The sequence below is a fragment of the Myzus persicae genome, unplaced genomic scaffold, assembly GCF_001856785.1.
Source record: "Myzus persicae strain clone G006 unplaced genomic scaffold, MPER_G0061.0, whole genome shotgun sequence".
NCBI lineage: Eukaryota > Metazoa > Arthropoda > Insecta > Hemiptera > Aphididae > Myzus > Myzus persicae.
This window is the reverse complement of record NW_019103642.1, coordinates 144,483-168,203: the sequence shown is the minus strand read 5'-3', so window position 1 is coordinate 168,203 and position 23,721 is coordinate 144,483. Positions and strand designations below refer to the sequence as shown.

The 23,721-nt window shown below is 27.5% G+C and overlaps 1 protein-coding gene across 1 annotated transcript in view; it reads left to right on the top strand.

The window, feature by feature from the left end:
• LOC111034962 overlaps window positions 1–23,721 on the top strand; it is an 81,115-nt gene that overhangs the window by 53,187 nt on the left and 4,207 nt on the right. The gene's annotated exons all lie outside the window — the stretch shown is intronic.

The window sequence follows — 23,721 nt, the reverse complement described above, 5'->3', positions numbered from 1 at the left end:
CAAGAGATATTGTTTTTTTTCTGTGTTAGTAATAGCTTGGGTGAGAAAACAAAAATTACTTTTTAAATAAGCTAAATCATTTTGTGAATGTTTGTCTTCAAACAATTCTTTTGATTTTATAATTGATTCTACTTCGTTGTCTATGTGATATTACAGATTTGATAGGTAGTATTTATACTATATATTTACGACAATTCAACAGATAAACCAAAAACGATCGATTTCGTGAAATACCATTTCAAATTAACAATAACTTATAAAAATTTAAAAATTCAAATTTTCAAAAATCTATGTATATGCAACTATATGCATGATGTTCAAAATATGCAAAAATATACCAAAAAATTGATTTTATTTAAACGAGAATAAGCCAAACCGTGGACAAATCTGACAACCAATCAATTTTTACTTAAGAAAAAAAACTTGAAAATGCATATTAATCCTAAAAATAAGCAAAGGATATCTACGTAAATTGTACCTGTAACAAACATATCGATCGGCTATTTAAGTTTCGTTTTTTATAATTGATAAATGGTGCAGGTATAATACCTACCTCCCAAAATGACAAACAATTTACAACGATTATGAGCTCTGAACCACCATTCAGGCAATTCTAAAGTTTAGGTATTTTATTAATTCAGAAATTGCAAATATCAAATTGATAGAAAGTATTCTATATCATAAACCAGTAGTAATATAAGGCCTTGTAGAGGATACATTTTAAAAGAGTTCACAGAGACTGATTTTTTAAAATATTTTATATACTTATTTAAATACACGGTAAAAAAAAGTATTTAAAATTAAGTATGTACTTCAAATATGGATAAGTTTACTGTAAAAATACTTTCAATTTTTTTATAAATACATTTTTTTACCTTATAAATGAACAGAACCGGTTTGCATGTCTTACGTTAATTGTATAGAGCATTTTACATCGTTTCATTTGGTGTAACTATAAAATACTCATCTGTTTTCTTTGTCGAAGTATTTCAATTTTCAGTTGAGTATAATTCACAGTGTAAATGTATATTATTATGAACTCAATTTTTTTTTTATGTGATTTAAATTAAAATAGAAAATATATTATGAGCTAAAAAAAAACAAGGAACTATTTGAAAATTATTAGTAATTGATTTTTAATACAGATACTTTGTCTATATATTTTTTTCAAAAGTATTTGAATATTTTTACTCATGAGGTACTTTACAAGACTTTGTTTGGCTTGCGTTGGTATTTGCTGATAAATAATAAGTAATAGACGAGACTGTGGCGTGTACAGTAGGTATTTGTATTTCGGGAGGGGGTGAAACCTAAACCCTCCCCTATGTACCCTACATACACTATTGAGACGAAATAGCACATTATGTTAAAATGTGAAATATAATAAATAATAAAGTCTACGACAATACATTATATTATTATTAATAATTATTAATTATATATATATATAATATATATGTACCTATTCGTATCGTGTGTCCTGCAATGGTGGTTTTACTTACAGGTAAACACATTTAGGTAGGTATGTATCATACTTTATTTCGGTGCAGGTGACACCTAATGGAATTTCCGTGTATTATAGTACTCGTCATTTGCCGAAGTGCAAACACAATCCCACATCATACCTTTTATAGTTTTCTATTACAAGTATTGTGTAACTATAAAATATATATTTAGTTAGTGTACACAGACAAAACGTATAGAGTTGATAGGTACCTAGGTACTTTTTATACTTAACAATAACAATCATTCAAAATATATAAGTTGATATTTTAATCAACTTCTCAATAACATATGTCAACAACGTTTACATTTACAAAAACATTTCTCTAATAGGTAGGTGCATGCAATAATTATTAGAATATTATATTATTTACTAGGTATTGTTAATTAGCATTCAAATTTCAGATTTCATAAATTCCTGCAATCCAAATTGAAATTTTGAACAAAAACTTTTTCAATACATATATATTCTATTAAATAAATTGCAAGGCATCTTATTGTAGAATCAATTTTTTTTCTTGTTTAATGAATTCGTATATAAAGTAATTATTTCATATTCCTATGATATTTTAATTATATATCTTCTATTACAATCACCTCATAAACGTCCAAGGCTGGTAATTAAAAATACTATTATGAAAATCAACCAATAAACTACAATATATTGTCATATTCGTATATGAGTCTTAATGTTTGATTGTTATGTCAAACAAAAGAACATAATTTAATTCTTTATGTATCCAAAGTTACTACTATTAATGGCTAATGAGTTTAACTGCATACAAGTATATAATATAGGTATACTGTATACTGAATAGGTACAATATTATTTTTATAAGTGCTATTAATTATTGTTATTTGAGTTAATCGACTTATTATGTCCGTCTTGTTTAATAGTTTAGATACTACATCTTTCGTTAGATTCGATGATGTTAATATTTCGAAAAATATGATCTTGTCAAGTATGAAGGGGGGGGGGGGTTGGTCTGGTTTCTTAGACATTATAGAAACGGCATTTGTAGAGCATAATTATAGAAAAAATAAAAGTGGAAAACCAAAAATGCATTTTTGTTTAAAACTATGATCGATTTTAATAAAATAAAATATCGTTACTTCTAAAAAATACTAATGATAGGTTTCTTAGAGATAACGAAGTAACTTAAGTTACTTACTCGCTACTCAAATAAAATTGCTTTGAAATTATTTTAACTTTTAAATTTAAAAAAAGTATTTTCGTTATTTTCATGTCACAAAAAAACAGTAGGTACACGGATAATTCACTACTTTTTTCCAATTTACGAGCAAAGTGCAAATAGCTGTGTATATAGTTAATTGTATAATTTTAACAAGATGTCGGAGAAAAGAAATATTATGTATTCGAGACGATTTAATTGAATTAAGTTCAGTGCGAGTAAACATTTTGTTCAAGTCAATGAAAACAGACTTTTGACGTGTTCCAATATAACCACTGTAGACATTTATAGTATATCGTTAGATATTAATTAAAAAAGTGAACTCTACACTCTCGTAGTTACTATTCAACACTGATGAAATAAAACAGTTGATAAGGTTTCTAAATTTTATAATTGCATTAATTTCCATTACGATTGCCATCAGGCCACGGCCACAAATCAATTTTGTTTTCTACCCATGGACGGAGAACGTATCCATAGACCTATGAAGATTGAAGGTATCATAATATGGCCACCAAAAATGATAATTCGGACATTTTTTTGTTTTTATTATTGAAAAAATAATAATTTTGATACCGAGGTGTGAGAATAATCTTTATCAGACTATATATAGAACAAAGTTATCATTAATTTATGTACCTACAATATTTTTGTAAAATTTCCTTGTAAACAAATTTACAATTTAGTTTTTTTAAATTTTAATAGATTATTATTTAATTAGTTTTATTTTTTTTCAACGAAAATGTTCAGATTTGTTTGCGCGTAAAGTCTACATCGACTTCCAGGATCGTATTTTATATTTATTCATACGAAGCCTGTAGCCTTCGTATTTTTTTATAAATGCATATTTTAATTTTTTGCTTAACACAATGTTTTTTCAAATGTATTACTTTCCATATTTTGACATTTTCTCAGTATATATCAGCATACTTTTAAAGGCATATTATTTTGTTTTTTTATGCAAAATAGACATAAATCCGTATTCCTAACCCTAATAATATGTGACAGATATACACTTGTACTTGCCAGATCTAGATGGCTATTATCACCTTGACGCTTATGCCGACCTATTCATAAACAAAACCAAACGGCAAACATATTATATAATTAACTTAAAGTACAAAAATATTTTTTAAAAAATCTCAAAATATATTTTTGGTTTTAAATGTTATAACATCAAGCAGTTGGTTTAAAAATTCATTTTATTCATTTATTCTATTTACGATTTTTTAATTTATCAAAAAGAAAATATTTACTTGATACCACTTGTTGGTGTTATCCTCTGCAGATAATATTATGTTTATAGGATCTTATTTCTGTATAAACTGTCAACATTTATTCGGTGTTATAATTACTAATTACTACCTGATAAATGTTATCTAATCATATCTTATGCCACTAAATTACGCAATCACTTATAAAAATAACAATATACGATTGTTTTCATTCAAACATTTTTCATAAATATATATGATATTTATGATATTTTCGATATAAACTTTGCTCGTAAGAAAAAAAATTAAATACGAACAGTTTCCGAAAAATTGACAATATATAAAGTTTGTTACTTATTTACGTCGAATTTATTGCAATAATTAGGTAATCCACACAACTTTTCATTGAATTTAATTAAAACTTAAACATTTTTAAAACAAATAAACAGGGTAAAATCGAATTTAAAAAAATCTGTAAATTATAATTTATAACTTAAATAAAATTAGTGTAGCTATCCTTGAACGAACTTCAATAAGACAGGATTTATTCAAATGGGTAATTTTTCTATTTTTTTGCACTCTTATTTGATTAATTAGTAATTTCGTATACACTAATAAAATATACGGTTTTTGCCGAAACAAAAAAATTGGTTTTATTTAGAACGATACTACTTACGCAAATGCATGATAATAGACGATATCGCCTTCAGTCGGTGACAAATAACTTATATAAGCACCTTGTATGGTGATATTAATATTTTAACTGGTTTTTGATAACGTGTTTATAAATTAATAGTTTATATAGTGTAACAACAGTACAACACAAGTAATATGTATTTAATAGCCATAGGTAGGTAGGTACTAATAGAAAAGCTGTCGACAGATAATATAATATTTGCTTTTTTTTGTGTATTATAAAATGTAATAATATTATACAATCGTACAATTAATTACCTTGGAACATATTATTACCATGGTTTGTCCATCTTCTATAATCAGCAATTGAGTTTGAGGTGTATATAATTAATATTGATGATTTTTCATTGCAATTTTGTTTTAATATGATACTTACTTCTTATCCACAATTACAAACAAAATAATTAACGGTGAATAAACATTAAATCCAATTCAATACGAGATACATAAATATAATAAGTACAACTTAAAGTTCAATTAATAATGAAAGACATAAATATCTATATATATTAACATTAACTTAAGTATATTTTGTTCTTAAGTACTTTTCACATTTATACCAGGAGAATTTAAAGATTAAAATTGTTTATAAACAACGCAATATAACTATATGCCTGTACTTTTTTTTAATAATAATTTTTTATATCATATGCTATGATTTCACTTTTATTAAATACATTATCTTCGGGAGGAATTTTTTCAGAATAAAATAAATAGCACATTTTTAACACAAAATATCCACAGGTAGAACCTACACCAAGTTCTTAATGATTTCCATTTCCTTAAGTAGATTTAGATTTCCTTTTTTTTTTGAGGCATATACGAATAGATTTATTTTCCTTTATAATTAATAACTGAGGTATGAAATACCTTTCTGTAGTACCTTCCTACTTCCCATTACAATTATTCAATATCGACACATTGATTGTTATAGGGACTTGATAACTAAATTATTTATATATTATACATTATTATACACAGTTATTAAGTAGGTACTTATAGTATTCTTATGTATTCGTATTAAATGATAACCAATATTATTATTTAAATTATTTAAACAAAATATAATATTTGTACGACTGAAAATAAATGTGTTTAAGGCACAAAAATCGTACTCCAATGGTAATTATACGTGTTATGGTTTATTTTAGAAACTAAAATTTAGAAACGCGTTTTTGTATCGGATTTGTTTGAATGAATAACACGACCATTGTAATAATAATATGCAATACTGTTATATTCCTTAAATATGTATATTGTATAATGTGGCTAAGCACATGCGATTTCATAATTGTTGACCAGTAACTTTAAATATTGTGACTATAAATTGAACTTAATCATTCGTCAGCTGTATTATCCGTTTTATTCTGTTACTTTCCTGTCTTATTTTATATAATTTGCATTTTATTTGATACTTGAATGTCGTAGAAGATGTATTACGTAAATTATATTCTAAAAGAGTTAATTAAATATAATACGAGTATAATGTATAGGTATATAACTGGTCATTGGTTTCGCAATAAAATGAAACAAATTTTAATAATATTTCCATTCGTTCAAGGGGATTGGATTAGTGGTGGTTTAAAGTCAAACACACGTACAATTTAGACGCGTTTTATTTATAAGTGACACCCAAGTGCGAATTACATTTAAAAAAATAGTTAGAATGTATACATCAAATTTTTATTGGTACACCCAAATTAAGAAACGAAAACGAGTAAAAATCAATCTCAATATGCAGACAAATCTATTTTCAGAATCTTTAAATCTTATATTCATTATATCGACCGCATAAGCTCTACAAGGAATTCTATGGGGCCCTCAAAAAAACTTACTCATAATCATCTAAAGATAAATTTATCTTCAAAGTCGTATAATATCAATTTATTAAAAACAAATAAAAATAATAATCAATAATAATGCACATTTCACAGTAAATTGTTGCACGTGGCACGCTTATATTCAACGCCAATGCCAATGATAACACAGCATTATACTCATAACTTCATAAGACATTTTGTAATTTCTACTTGTTTAATGTTCTGTACATTTCATTTTGTTGTCAAGTGTATATCGATCTATTTCATCACGAATATAACGAATAACAGTCCCTATTCAGTCAAAATTGATAATGTATTATCTAGGTAAATGATTATATATTTTAAATTCGTTAAGGAAAACTTGAAACAAGTCTTGAATACTTTTATTGGTATGTACCTCGTACTCGATATAAATTTAAATGAAACTAGAGTAAAAATAATTATTTTCTATAATAAAGAAGGTGTCATTGCATGACAAGTTCCAAGGGGTTATTTTTTAGGACATTTTAAGCAGGGCCTTCAGCCGGGGTGCTTGAGCCCCAGAGCTTTTGGGCTAGCTGTGCCTCATCAGATCGGTATTTGGCACCTACAGAGATACCTACGTCGTCGGGAAAACACGTAGGAACACACCACCTGTTTGATCCTAGATATGAATAAATAAATGTATTGTTTATCATAAATCATAATACATTTGTATTATACATAAGTAAGTGCATAATAAATGCAGTTTATTTACGATCAAAATAATATTGCAGTCAACAATATTATTACTGTTGTCTACCACCAGTGGATTGCTATTAAAACAACACAAATGAAACGAGAAACTATAGGTATACGTATGTAATGTTACGTAGTTGTACGCGCATTTGTGTATACATATTTACAATGGAGGAATTTCAAGGACTATGGTGTATTTGGATTGTCTCGTTATTTTTATTGACTGTAAACATCAAAAATCCGTACACACGGTGTGTCAGTATATGTTCCGTTTAATTTCCAAGTAGTAGGTATATATATATATAGGTACCAATAATATTATTAAAATGTCATCATCGAGCAGTAAAAACTTCAAGTTCTTATAGATTTTCCTCGATATTGCAGTATTATGAGGATTCCAGACGCGTTTCGTCATAATATATTGTTTATAAGGATATCTTTTAAGCCTTAAGGAGAAATAGAAAACAATAATATATATTTTAAAAAACTTGTGTCAAATACTGTTTGGATATGTCTCGCTCATATTTTATAACTCACCTTGGCAGAGGACAGTATCTATATACTATCTAGTGTCTGGAAGTAGGTACATACTATTAATGTAGGTAGGCATGGAAAGTGTAAAATACTCGTACTTATTGCTATCGAAATGCAATTGAATGCAATAAGATCGTCGATTCAGCGAACATCTTACCTATAAATAAATACTGGATCTTCGTGCACTAATATTAGATGATTATTTAATATGCACTTATGAAGGTAAAAATAAGCAACAAAAAATACAAAAAATGCAATATAAAATTTGGTTATTTTGGTTTAATATATTTCAATAATTATAACCTTATTATAAAATTATTTAATTTAAAGCATAATTATTTTAACATAAAGTATAAAAAAAATATGATAAAAACTAAAAGAAAACATAAGGCACCTATAAAAAGTTGTACCTAATGGTTGTTTGAAAAAAAAGTTAAAGCAGTATGTAAATTTATACAATATATTTTAATATTGCACAGGAAAACTATATGTTACTACTGTTCCTATAAATGTATGTTACATGTATTTACTTTTATGAAATTATATCGGCGATTTGTTAGGATATATTTTACTGAATAATTTTGCACGGAACAAATGTTAAAACTAATGGTTTTGCCTTGAATTTATTTAAAACCTTTTGATCTAAATATATATATTTTAAATTTTTAGCTATTAAATAACATTTACACTCATAGTATGCAGAAAAATGCATTTCAATTAAAAAATAAATATTCACAAACATCCAAATTTTTCAATCCAAAATGTTGTTATTTTATCGATCAAGTAATGATTTATGAAATGGCAACATGTATTTTAAGCGAAATCCGGTCTTTATAAATTCATACATTTATAACTTTTATCTCGTAACTTGGATACTAGTAGCTAGGTACGTTACTGCTGCCCTACTTGTCATCGTTGTGAATGCCCATAAAAAAGACATCGAACAAATATTTTCAAAATTAATTAATTATTATACTCAAGTGTACGTTCTTAAATGTGAAATAATGAGTTATGAGTGAGTAATTAGATACTTGTAATGTGGAAATCATAACTAGTTTTAATTAATATCTTAGATTTTACCAACATAAGTCTAAAAATAAAGTAGCCATGAAATTAATTAATTCACTTCATTATCATTCTAAATTTAAAAAGTAAAAAACAAATTTAAGTGTTTTTTTTTCAAATATTATTTGAACAAATCATATTGTAAATTAACCTTGTATTTAAATGTCGAGTCTTTGAAACTAACACCAGTATCTTATAGCCTATAGGTGATTGTTTATTATTTTTGACATATAACTAAAGAGTTAGATTTGACATTTAAATTTTTAATTCAAAAGCTTGACTCGGGTTCAACTTGGTATTAACCGAAATGTTTTATACGGATTTGATTTGATTGAACCAAAAATTAAACTGAATTGTTCGGTTCGCGTTCGCGTTCGGTTCGACATGTTAAATTATGTATTTTTTTTTTCCAATTTATTTCGTATATATTAGGTATAATCGTATATATTAGGTACAATGGTACATATTATATAAACGTAGATGAAGTTGGCCTCCAGCAGGCTTAATGAAAACATTTGCTATGCCAACTTCTTATAGGTATCTGCTAAAATTAATACAAATAATGGATCCTCATTACACAATAATATAATGGATCGTACCTATTATAAATATACCTTTAATTAAAAAAAATATTTAAAAAAAACAATTTTTACTACTAATAGAATAAAAATAAATGTAACTTAAATATTATATTTATATTTTTCTTTTAAAATACAAAAAAATTGTTGTTAACTTGTTGTGACCAATATTTTTTTTAAAGTGTTATTCACCATAACGTAAATTTTAGTTTTAAAAATGCCCTATAGAAATACTATCGCTTTCAACAATTTATTATAGACAATACTTCAATATAATCAGACAAAATATTATGAATTTTATTACAGTAAATAATTTAATAGTTGAAATTGAGGGATCATTAAAATTCCCCACTAATGTATGAAACATATTTTCCTCGTCTGCAAAACTAGGTATTTAAGTTTTATTTTTATTTATCTTCGTAATATGTAGAAATTAGTAATTTCAAAATCTAATAAACGTACAGGGAATGATTTGTGCAATGAAGATATTAATACTTAAAAAACATTTCTATACATAAAGGTGTACCAAAAAAATTTATCCTGATGAGTTAATTAATAAATAAAATAAAATAAAATAAGTTTTTTAAGTTTATTATTCCATAACATCACAGAGTTTCATCGATAACTCTACAGAGATATTATAGATTATATTTTGTGAACAGGTATACTAAAATTATGTACTTTTAATATTTATGTTAATATAGTTATTATTTGAGTTAGGATATTTATATAAAATAAAAAATGGTAAAATATGCATTTTATTTTTAAAAATATTCAAAAATATGCAAAATAATAAATATTTTAAACTCTATCAATCATAACATAATTTTTATGTGCAAATTCATTTCAAATTACACAATTACACAACAAAGTATTTTACCACCAGTTTTTCTAATTTCTCAAGATAATTCTTCAACAGGTATTCTTAATGAAGTTCAGTACTTTCACTTTGAACTTTGAGCATTCTTAGAAATGGTGTGTACCTAAATAAATGTTACAATATTTTCTATTATGGATCTACGCGCGACAAACACGCGTTATACTAACGTGTATTAAAGTAACTAATGAACGCAACCACTGCTTAGTTAACAAGCCTACATTTGTATAAAATCTTATTTTTACTTGTTATAACCGACTGCGTCAGTTTATAAATAATATATTTACAACATAAGACAGTAATTACAGATCTTAATTAGATAAATTCGATTTTAAATTCGTTTTTTCGAAGAAATCCTCAAAAACTACAAACATTCAATCACATGCATTTTGATTAAAATATTCGAAAAAATTAAAGAAAAAAATGTTCTATTTAATTCAGTATGAACCAAATATAACTGAAAACCAATGTATTTGGAGTCCAAATATTTAGGTATATCTTAATATTTTGGACTAAAGGAAAAAATATGCTGAAGAATAGAAATCCCATAACCCTGAATAAATTGATAAATTATCATAATATTATCATTTTGGTTATTATTTTTATTTTTTGGGTGTTCCGTGGTTTTTTCCGTATTTTTACCTATCTATCCTATCAATTTATGACTTCGCTGTCGGTACTCAGTTGTTATTATTGCTATAAAAATTATTTTATTAAAATGTAGGTACTTATCTATAATTTATAACCTACCTACTACCTAGTTATCAATAATCAATATCTTATCATATCATAAACGTACTGCATACATAAGAGTTTTAATAGTATATTGACATTGCAGGGATCGTCGTCTGCAATCGATGAGATCGTCGAACTGCACTCAATCAAATCGATAGAACGTATAAATATTTAGTTGACAATATTGTAAGTGTGTGGCAATCGATTTAGTTTTACAATTGCCTATCGACGTAACAAATTAAGAAATAAACGTAAATGCGTACAATATTATTTTGACAAATGAAATTGTTTATTAATCATGAAAAAATGAATACTATTATGTAATATTTATTTTGATATTTTCTGATTAGACGGATCATAGTCACACTGAATATACTTACATTAAAAAAAAACCCAATCGATTCTTAAAGGCTCAGCTGATATTGCTGAAATCAAATCGGCTAAAGTTTTAATTATTATTTTTAAATTATAAATAACTAGGTATTATATAATGTACAATTATTATTTAAAAAAAAATAACACACTTTACAGAATGATATCAAAATTGCAAATTATGTTTAAACCGACCGTCGACCGATATTTGTAATGATCGGAAAGAGTGAGAACATTTTATTTTAGGAACCTGTAGAATGCAATATATTTTACAAAGATAAGTACAATTTATCTTACCTTATCCGAAATTATTTTGGGGGAGAATCGTGGAATTGGTGAATGTCTAATTATAGGTAAGAACTAGAATTGAGTGGAAAATTACAAATGTTAAGAGAAAACGTGTTTCGCCCACTGCTTAAACGTTAAAACCTATAACAACTGCACGGTAAAGTTACTTCCTGGTTTTGTTTTCATCAAATTTCTTAAAATGCTTCGTTAATTATCTTACTTGATAGAACCGGTGAGTGGGTATATAAGCCCACAATATTTTTTTAAAAAAATGGTGTAACACCTCGACAACGTCATGATAATACCTAATTATTATAGCGACTATATAGTGTATAGGTAGTCATAATATCGTCAGGATATCGTTGCAGTTGGTACCTACTCAAATATAATGTTGTACAATTATTTTATTTAGAAGAATAATATTTTGAGCTTAATATAAAGCTATTATAATAGGTAGGTACTATATTATTATAATAATACGCATAAATACGTGACCCCGTGAAGATGACGTTACGTTTCGCAATGCACACCTACCCGCCAGTTTCTCGACACCAAAAACGGATCTTATAATATATTTGAGTGGCCAACTCCTTCGGACTTCGCATCGTACGATGTTTATTTAAATAACAACACACTCAAAAATGCGCAAATGACGAGATGCTGCGCGAATCAATAAAACATATTTTATTACCTAAATTAGGTGGTGTGGTTCTTATATATATATATATATTTTTTTTTTTTGGTATATGTACATAGGTAACGTTTTCAAATCGGTTCATATAATAATATAATATGATACATAATGCAGTGTGTTTACCCTAAGAGGTAATGTGCTGGAGTTATACAGTAAAAAAATGTTAGGTAAGTTTTACGAGTAAATTTACCAGTAAATTTTTTTATAGGCATATAACATTTTTTTTATTAAAATGTTTTTATAGGACTCAGTAATGTTTTTATCAATGATTACATCAGTTTGGAAATAACCAGGGGAGATAACAATATTAACTATATTGCTATTATAAACATTAGGTTTATGAACATGCATTATTCTAGTATTATTGTTGGGTCCAAAGAGTATATTATATTGTATATTAATTACAATCCATACTTTGGTACAAAATTGAGTTAATTTTAACTTGAATATAGGTTTGCATAGAGTTAGGCTTACAAAATAATATAATTAATAGAAAATGGTGTAATGCGCCCAACGGTATAATATGTACTCTTTTCATTAGAATAATGACGCTACTAAAAGTCTAAAAGTATGTTACATCGACGAAGTCGCCCGAATGACGTATTATCTAAATTGCTTAAGGGCGTCGGGGTCAGTGCGTTTTTTAGTACAAAAACATGTCTTATAGAAAAACTCTCACGCCTTAAAGATAATAGTGATTAGTGGCATTTCTTCATTTTTTTTTTTTATTTGAAATAAGAGAACATTTTATAGGTCAGATCAAAGCCCGATTTTAAAAATTATAACTTTAGAAGCTAAATATAACTAAAATATGCATTAGAATCATCCACAATATTTATTCTTTTTCAAAAGTAAATTCTAGCACTCTTTAAAGTAAAATTAAAACTCAGGCTTTAATTTGATCTGAAAAAAGTTCTCTTCTTTTGAATAAAAAAAATTAACGTAATCTGACTATTCTATACAGGACGTGAGAGTTTTTCCTGTGAAGTCATTTTAGTTTATATAATACACCTATCAACCCCCCCCCTCCCCCCACACACACACACACACACATAGATATCGTAGATTAGTAGAAATGTTTTATAAATAAGGTAGCAACTAAAATAAAATTTTAAAATTTTAAAATGTTGCAGAAAATTGGAAAAACCGGCACCGACCCCCTTAACCCTTATCGACCCACAATTAGTTGCCATGCGAAATTTTACTAGAGAATATTTACCTTCCAAACAAATTATATCTTTTAAATATATATTGATATAAATAAATAAAATGATTTGATTACACAAACTCACAATCATAAGAAAAATGTTCACAAGAACCTTTTGCTGCAACGGAGTCATGTAGTATATTTATGTTTTGAGTAATTTCTGAGCTTATTAATAGATAAAGTATATTTAGTATATCCTATATAGATTATAGGTATAATATTGAACTTATATTTTATGATAATTATTTTTTTCGAATAAAAAATCGACAAAAAAAACCTATACTGGAATCCAATTAGGTTTGAGTAATTAATTTACGAATAGATTTCGTACATAGTGACACAAATAACTCGTTTATGGACTTGGTTGACGTTTGTTCGTATAAAAAGATATACCTACCTACACACTAACAAACACACTAGTCTCCGGGCGTATCTTAAATTAACTTTTCGAGGTCTTCGCAGTGCACCGTGCGAGTAAAAAATCATTTATAGATAAATTAATGTGATCGGAAACAATACAATATACCTAATTTATAACACAATATTATATATAGGTATAGATAGGTAGTCATGGTTACACATGGTTTAAAACAATTCATCGCGGTCGTGGTGTTCTGCAAATCTGAGAGGATAAAATACTGTCGAAAATGTACACTATACACCGTCGCTCGATAACATTATAGTGTAGGTCTATCCAACTAATAATAATAATAATTATATCGATATTTCAATCTATCGTTACGCGCGTGGTGCCAGAGGTTAAACCGCGGTATATTGGGTATAGATACGAATCGTTACAATAGTCACAACGAATGTAGGTTAATTCACAGCACCGCAAGGGTCAATAACTATTTTAATAGGTTCACGGACGAATGTGTTCAATGGAACGAAGGTAAAAAACATCATCTATACGATCTTCCGTCCTCCCTGTGGGTAGGACCTATATCTAAATATAGTTGAGTTTTCCTTTCTTATTTTACTATTATTTTTTGTGGTCGAATGGACCGCCGTGCATGTGTACCTATGTATAACAATGCGTACTTTAAGGCCCGTTTACACGATCGGAGTGCAACTGTCGTGGTTAACACTACCGCGGTAGTAAATGTCAACCCATTTAACGCGACTAGGTAGTGTGATAGTTCTGTCATACTACCGTGACAGAAACTATGGCATTATTTACCCGGCGGCCATTAATAAATTCATGACAATTACTGTCGTGACATATTAATTATCACTAAGGATAGAATTTATATGCAATAAAAAATTGTAAAATATGCATTTGGTTTATTAAAATTGACCAGTTTAAAAATTAATAAAATATTATTCTAAACTAAATTAACGTTATTCAAATGTGCATTATAGTGCATTACACAAAACAATGATATGGTGTTTTAAATTTCCAAAACTGAACGATCTTCTGTAAGACCTTAATATTATGTTCTTATATTTAGATGCTAGAACTCCGTTCGACATCACACGACGTAATTTTCACTTACCTGAATTTTGTAATTTCCCCTGGAGTCAGATACGCGAAATCTTCATCCACAGTAGCTCCATATAAAATATCAAGCATGATATACATAGATTTCTGTCCTCCAGTCTTTAAAATACATTTTTTAATTTTTTGTTAACTTTTTAAGCAACTGTTTCTTTATTTTAGCCGAAATATACCATAAAACATGCGTATGTTGTGTTTTTACTGTCGAAAATATATGTCATAATATTCATTTCATTCAAAATATACAATAATATGCATTTTGTTCAGAATAAAAAAAACACTGTTTATTTCATCTTGAGGTGATTTGTGGACATTGCTGACAAAAATAATAATCAGAAGTCCCAAAAAAACATATAAATCCTGCCCTAACTATCGCCATATTTTATTATCGTTGTGTAAACGGCCCTTAATAATAATAAATTAATAACAACAGACTGTGTGCAGTATCGAACCTAGAGAATTGCATCCTCTTTGATGCATTCGAGAGGTTTAAATAGAAAATGCCAGTTATTAAAAGCTTCGAGTAAGACAAACACAGCAATTAAGGAAAAACGGAAATTTTTACTCAAACCGCAGTTATCGACAAAATAAATAGATTTTGTTTTTTAGGTGTAAAGTTACTCTAGAATCTAGATACATGATTTTTTCACTGAATGTTTAAAATGTTTATACATTAGTATATTTTACCCACCATACCATACAATTTTCAAAATATTTTGAATCTTTTTGAGCTTATCATTGGCTTAAGAAATTTACAATTTTTATTAGTTTTTTAAAATTATTGTCGATACAAAATTTTGAGCTCGGTCAAAATACTTGACATTTGAATACAAGATTCCTCATAAGTTTTTATTCGTGTAATTCAAAAAACAAGTTCAGTGTAAAGTCACAATAGTTTTTTTATGAACGTCTGAATTTAGAATTTTGACAAAATTCGTCAAAATCATTAAAATTGACTATGATAATTATGTAGCTAAATATTTATAAATTATAAAATGTTCAATTTTTATAGTTAAGGATTGAAAATTGAAAACAAAGGTTCTCAGGATTAGTTCATAATGTAATCAAAAATCTAAAAAATATATAAACTCAGTTTTTTATTCAACTTTTAATGGCTAAATGTTTATTAGTAAAATAAATTAGGTACTTTAATGCAATAATACGAGTATCATGAAATATACTCTGTAAGTAATATAGGCCGTCGACAGTCTTCGCTCAAAATAAGAACATATGATATCAAGGAATTCAAATTTAACACCATCCATTACATTGACCCACTAAAAACCTAAAGTATACAGCAGAGGACTTGTCCACATTTCTTTAACTCATTAATTCTTATCATATCGCTTATAACGTAAAAATTTAAATTTAAAAAACCTTGGGGAGTGGGTGGTGGCAAAGCATTCCACAAGTATTTTTGCCCTACAAACTGATTACAGCCCTAACAATTTAGCCCAATTTAAGCCACTGTGCAATATAAATATAATATATAACTTACAAACTTCGCTCAGAATCGTTTTTTGTATTCAATGATATATGAATCATGATAATGTATCATTGAATTCAAATTTAATACATACATTGCAATGAATCTCATTGAACTGTACACTAGACATCTAATGTACAACAGGAAAGCTACATAGGCTACCTACTTCCTCCAATTTTCTTTTTTCGTTATTGTTATAATTTTTTTGATGAACAACGATTCGATTTAGCAGCCTCGATCGGTTATTGTTAAAAAATCATATATATTATCATATTAAATTCCACGCAGAGGTGAATTATGTCACCTATTTTTTGTAATATAACAAGGACAAGCCGGTTCCCATATGACGAGAAAAGTGAATAATAATAATTTTGTTTTCCATCCATCATTTCAAATATATAATATTTTCCAATTAATATCAAGACAATCGATAATCGTTTATGTTCGCGTATCGGGCGATGTCTAATAATATTATTATTATAATTATCTATACAAATTGGATTTAGTTCAATTATAAAAGTAAAACAAGTAAGTACGTATAAATATATATATGTTGCATTATGTTTAAATGCATATTTCTTTGAAGTTTGTCTGACGCTGATGGCTTATTCTAATCAATAATGTCATTAACTGATTAACTGCACGACGTTTAAAAAAAACAGATTTTCAATTGATTTCATGTACCCTCGCCCGTAATATTATGGGTGTTTAATATTATTAAATAATAATACTAAATATTAATATTATATATTGACTTTTAAATTTTAATTAAAACTCGGGTTTGCACAATAGGTACTGTGGTGCAGGTACCTATCACAATATAATGTCTGGATACGCATTATATGATGCGTGTTGGGTCTTCGCCGGGGAGGGGAAGTACTTGCTCGCATAAATTATAATTTGCGATTTTTTTTTCTTCCACTCCACGTGTCTCTTTATCGTTTTGTACACTCATTTGAATATAATATTAATTCAAAATAAAATTGAAATGGACGATATAATAATATATAATAATATAATATCCTATTATACAGTATTATGATGTTCGTGAATATCGTGATCATAATGACATAATGTATATTATATTATATTGTACATAATATGTATTCAAAAATAAGTGTTACTAAGCGGTGGAGGCGCAGAGGAAGTAGCTGCAGCAGTAATGAAGGTGTACAACAGGTACAACGTGAAAAGGATAATATTAACCAGTATTAACATTTTATGATGAATATATTATATCTGCACAATATTGAATGCCTAAGCGGAATATCTTTATACAGCATGTATACTAGGTGTAACAGAGAGACCTGACAAATTAAATAACTTTTGTCTGATCAGTATTTAACATTTTTTTTTTATACATATAAAACTCCTATATTGTTTATTGACGCTCGTGTTACGAGTGCGGTGTATAAACTTTTTATGTTTATTTTTTAATGCCTACTTATAATAAAAAAATATAAATCTAATTCATAATGTGTTTAAAAAATTCAAAATAGAAATCCAATTTGTAAATCTAATTCTAATAATCGTCAATAACGTTTATTTAAGACAAGAAGTTTATTTTTCAACAATATTTGAAAGTAGTTAGGTTACCTACCTATCAATATTTTTTTTTAGGAAATTAATTTGCATCTTAAATAATTTACTGCACAAATAATTTTCATTATTGTTGTCATACGTTTTACTGATATAAATTGTTAATTTTTCATCTGTCAGGTATTTCGGATTCATCTTATTACACCGTATATACTAAGTAGATATATGAAAATAATAAAATATTATAATGCAATCGCCATTTCATCTTCGACATTGTGTGTCATAATATCGTATCGAGTGTTTAATTCGCATTACATCACGTGATGTACCTACGGCCGTTATATAATAGAGCCAAAACTGCGATAGTTTCGATGTTATTTGCACGTACAGATGCAATTATACGCGTACAAAAATATGTTAACGAGATGGCACAATTATTTTAATGATATAATATAATGTTAATATTATTTAAGAGGATCAAAACACAACAATTTCATTTGATGACCTGAATCAAATACGAATTACACGATTTATACGTCATATCTGTTTGCTGTCATTATAGTTACACTGTTACTGGGGCTATTTATTAGCTGCTGGTATGCGTTACGATAAAAATGATTATTTATTATAAATTACGCGCAATACCAAAAATCATAAATATATTATTGAAACTTCAAGTATCTATATCGTATGACATACAATGGAATATAATATATTATATTTGGTAACTTCATTTCAGCTGAATTGATCAGTAGGTAGGTACTTACATGCAGATACTGTGACTGCAGGTTGCTGATCGGTGTGCAATTATAGTGATATCATCTCGTCAACGCACGATAGTACACCTTACACAATATTGACAAAGCTGGTCACTGACGAGTTGAAGTATATAGTTAAGTTAAGTTACTTTTAACTATGCTACATATACCTAACGAGTTACGTATTTGTTTTTTTTAAATATTACTTTCTTTTAATTTAATGAGTTAAATTGTTTTCCATGATATCTATAGGTACTAATCGGTTAATCAATTATAATTTTATTATATTATAATATTATTAAAGATAATCAAAACACAACGATTTCATTTAATGACTGAAATCAAATATTATGCCTATACGTCACTTGTATTTGGCCACGTGGTCGATCATTCAGTAGGAGCCTGTTGGTATGCGTTTAATTTTCAAAACGATTACAGCGTATTATAACTTACGCGCAATAGGTACCTAAATTTATTCTATCTCGCCCAAACATATATTTATTTCAAATCTTACCACATATAATATCATTACCAGACCCTGGTGCAGCGGTCTCTTAAAAATGAACTAAAACCATTTATATAGCTTCAATTAGTAACGCTCTACCATTGGCCTACATGTCAGTTTTTTCTTCCATCAGCTACTCAAATTTTTCTGTTTTTTTGTATTATATAATTTTATCAAATTTGATTGTAGCACTTTGGTATAGATTGTAAAATTCGCACTTAAAAAAATAATAGAACTGATTTTTTTATCAAAGTTTTGTTTTTTTTTTATTGAACTAGTAACTTCTTCGCGTTTGAAAAATGTTACTTAACTTTAAACTTAACTTAAATTGTTTGTATTAACTTAACGAGTTAAAAAAAAAAAACCAGTTAACTTTCCCAGCCTTGCTAATTGACCTTATACATTTATAATTTATAATTCTTTTTTTTTTTTATTTGGGAAAAAAGATTATAATCAAAGGTTATAATCAAACAATAATTCAATCAACGAATAAACTATCTAATATGAAGACAGCTTAACCATAAATTTCATTAGTTTTAAATTTTTTTTTTTAATTTCCTTGAAAATAATTTTGAGGGATTCCAATATAAATTACTCATTATTTATAATATAATACATTAATACCCCATTTATGTTCGATTTAACCAGGCTATATATACGTAGTGCAGCGAATACTGTAAGTCCTCGATAATGAATGTTTCCCGAACTAAACAATAACTAATAACGTACGACAGAATAAGTTAAGCCTCTGCCTACATGTAATTCCCGATCATCGACCAAAACGTCTGATGATTAATCCATCATATTACGATTATATACGTCTATTTGATGTGGCTGCTGCTCTTTTCATAATCATTACTCGTAGTTCATATACAGTCACACTAAGCCCGATGGTTTTCTTGTTTTCGTTTAAGCATCCATAAACGAGTCGATTAATGATGCTTCACAGTTCACACTATATGTTTGCTCGTATAAATTATGTAATTAATAGAGCAGCTGCACTCGTGTGTATTTAACAGCGGTTGCACAATACCTACCACATTATTGGAGATTACTGCAACGACTGCTGCAGTGCTGCGCCATCCTGTCGCTCAGCCTTTTTTTTTTAATGAAGGCTAATAGAGTACAGTTTTTTCAATATTATGAAAAAAATTATACTCTCAAGTACTTCCCTCGTTACTTATTTGTATTAAGTCGAAGTAAAAAGTATCGTCATTAGATGGCTTCTTTTTTCACATTACATACATGGTTTTACATTGTTGGGGAGGGAAGGTAAGACCTATTACACATAAAATGTTAAGTAATTAAGAATATTATTACAGAGTACCATTATGTTCACTATAATATTTGTACTCTTCGATTAAATCTTAATGATTAGAAAATCGTTTCACACAATCCATTGAAATTAAATTTAAAATAAATTAACGATACATAATCCATCAGAACTGGGAAAATATAACTTCATACACCAGAAAAGTTATACTAGTGGCTGAGTATATAGTCTTATTAAAGAAGTAATAATAATATATACATATACAATCTGCAGATATATAGATACACACAGTCAAACATTTAAAACAAACTATAGTAGTTGTTTTGTAACTTTCTTAATTAAGTACTTTATATGTAGCTGTAACTTGAATTAATAATTGATAATATATTATGTTTTAAACCCATTCTTTAGTTTTTATGAAATAGTTTAAGTATAAATGTTATTAAATTAGTTAATGCATTTTTTTCAATTTTTTCATGTATGTTTAACTATTTTCCAGTGCATATAAGTAAAAAAAATACTGATACATCGATGTATATAAATTGTATATTTCTTATGAAAATAAAACAGTGAAAGACGAGCTTCCGTGTTGACCGTGTAGTCAAATGTAACAGAATAGGTAGTACCTATCTACAATAGAATAATAAGATAGATTAACATACTATAATATTATGTTGTTTATGTATTGGTCAACGATTCGACATGCACTTACACACTGCCATACGTACCGATTAAGAATTAAACGGTTTCATATATTTTTTTTTCAAAGCGAGACGGTATATTTTGACAACCACTTCCTACTGTGAGCAGTGTGAGCACACTTTGGTCTATAATCTATATGCTTATATTGCACCACCCAATATAATGTAACTAACAAGTATCTAACGTACCTATATACGCGTGTCATGTGGCCTTGTTGTCATGCCTATAATAATATGACCACACAATGATAGTAATAATTTGTGTAATTTTTATTTCATTAAACGTTTATTCTCGGCCGTATAATATATTGTATTTCTCCTCCGAATCGTGAATCATGTCAATGGTATTTTAAACACATTACACGGGCATAGGCGCCCGCATAAATTTGGGGGGAGGGGGGAGTGATCAAGTTTCTTAATACATACTAATACATAAAATATAATATTTATTATTAACTTGGCTTAAGCTTGGATTGTTTTTAATAGTGACAGTTTTCTTAGTATAACCACTTTCAATTTGTTAAATAATAATTTAATAATTTATTATTATGTGCTCAATAAAAATTAAAGTTCAAACGACAGGGGTGCAAGTTCCCTGGCTCCCTCTCCCCCCCCCTTATCTGGAGGCCTATGTCACAGATGTGAAGCAGAGCTTGAAATCTACTTTAAATAACGATAGAAATCATTGAAAATCATCTAAGAAATTAAAAGTATAATATAAAAATCGAAAAAAAATAGAAATCGACAACATTTAATCTGAAATAATAGTCGTTTTATAGTTTGTACGAGGATATAAACAAATTTATTTAAAGTTTTAAAAAAAATTGATTAAAATTTAATACCCGAAAATAGCTTACAAAATCTATAATTTAAGTAATAATTAATAATTCATAACTAATATTTTGTTTTCTTAGACCTGTTTCATAAGCAAGCGTAACAACTATTATTTGCGGAACGTGTGAATGACGACAGGTTTCTCATAGTTAAAAATTGAAGTGGAGAGTATTATGAAAAGGCATACATGAAGGGTGAAAATATTGCGGAATATATTCATATTTTATTATTAATTATATAGTTAGTAATTATTACCTATCTATACAATTTAATTTTTTTTTTCACATTATGACATTTAAGTTTGTGAAACACATTAAGTATAAAATACATTTTAAATTTTTTCTGTGAGTAAAAGCATAAATTTCAAAAAATGTATTGTTTATTATATAGATAATAGGTTAATGGTGAACCCAAAAGTTAATAATCTAGTGCCCATACAAATTAGTAATTAATTTATAACAAAACATTCTTTCTTACTAATTGTTAAATTATTTGTTTATTTACATAAATGTTAACTACTTCTTAAAGGTTTATAAATTATAATACTTGTGTTGGTACTTTTTTGTCTTTATTAGTCTTTTGAAAAGTTATTTGTCCTGTCACAACTTTTGTAAATTTTAAGGCAATTTGGCCGATAAAAATACTACATTTCCCTTTGTAAAACTGAAATGACACCCCCAAGCAGCAGTCCTGTTAAGAATACTTTCAACTTTATTCAGAATATTTATTTAAATACTCAGTGTCACTTGTATTAGAATATAAATACGAATAAATTTTAAAAGTATTCAAAATACTTAACAAGTTACTTTTTACAACGGTAAAAAAATATTTAGTGTTCTAGAATAAGATACAAATAAAAATTATTTTAATTGCCCATTTAAAATACGCTTGTCAAAAATAATTTGAAAAGTAGTTATTAATTGAAATACCAAAAAAGTATTTAAAAACAACTACTCAAATGCTTAACAAGACTGGCACTAGACTTCTGTAAACCTAATTGTATTGCTTCCATCTCAGAAGTGAATTTGTATAGGACTACACTGTGATCAGATTAAATTCAATAATTCTGCCGTCAAAATTCCGCCACATTTACGATCGACATAAGTAGGTAATTAGTTATAATTATTTGCCTTTCTCTTCATCCTTACCGTATCTCATCGGAGCATATTTCACGAATATCTTGGTGCAATAAAAGAGTTAGTGCTCAAATGCACTCCGTGCAACTTCTGTTGCTTGTTATCATGATAAAAACTTATCATTCAATTTAACAAAATATTCCTTATTGCAAATCATACTAATTTAGGTACGATAAATCATCCTATAGTATTTATCTTTCGTTGCGCTATAATGATGTCATATATCATCATAAAACTGATGGAATTTACAAACTGTATACAATCTATTTGAGTCGGGCATACCGTATAGGCAACTTATTATACTTCAATATTTAGTCTTTCAGACGAAGGCGTATTTGTCTGTAATATATTCTAGGATTAGATGTGTGTACGCTAAAAAACAATAACATAATATGTGTATTGATACATATAGTATCCACTGAATAAGTGTTAAGTATTCAGTATACATATATTATTGTTATACTGTTAAATATACATAATTATGGAAATAAAAATCAA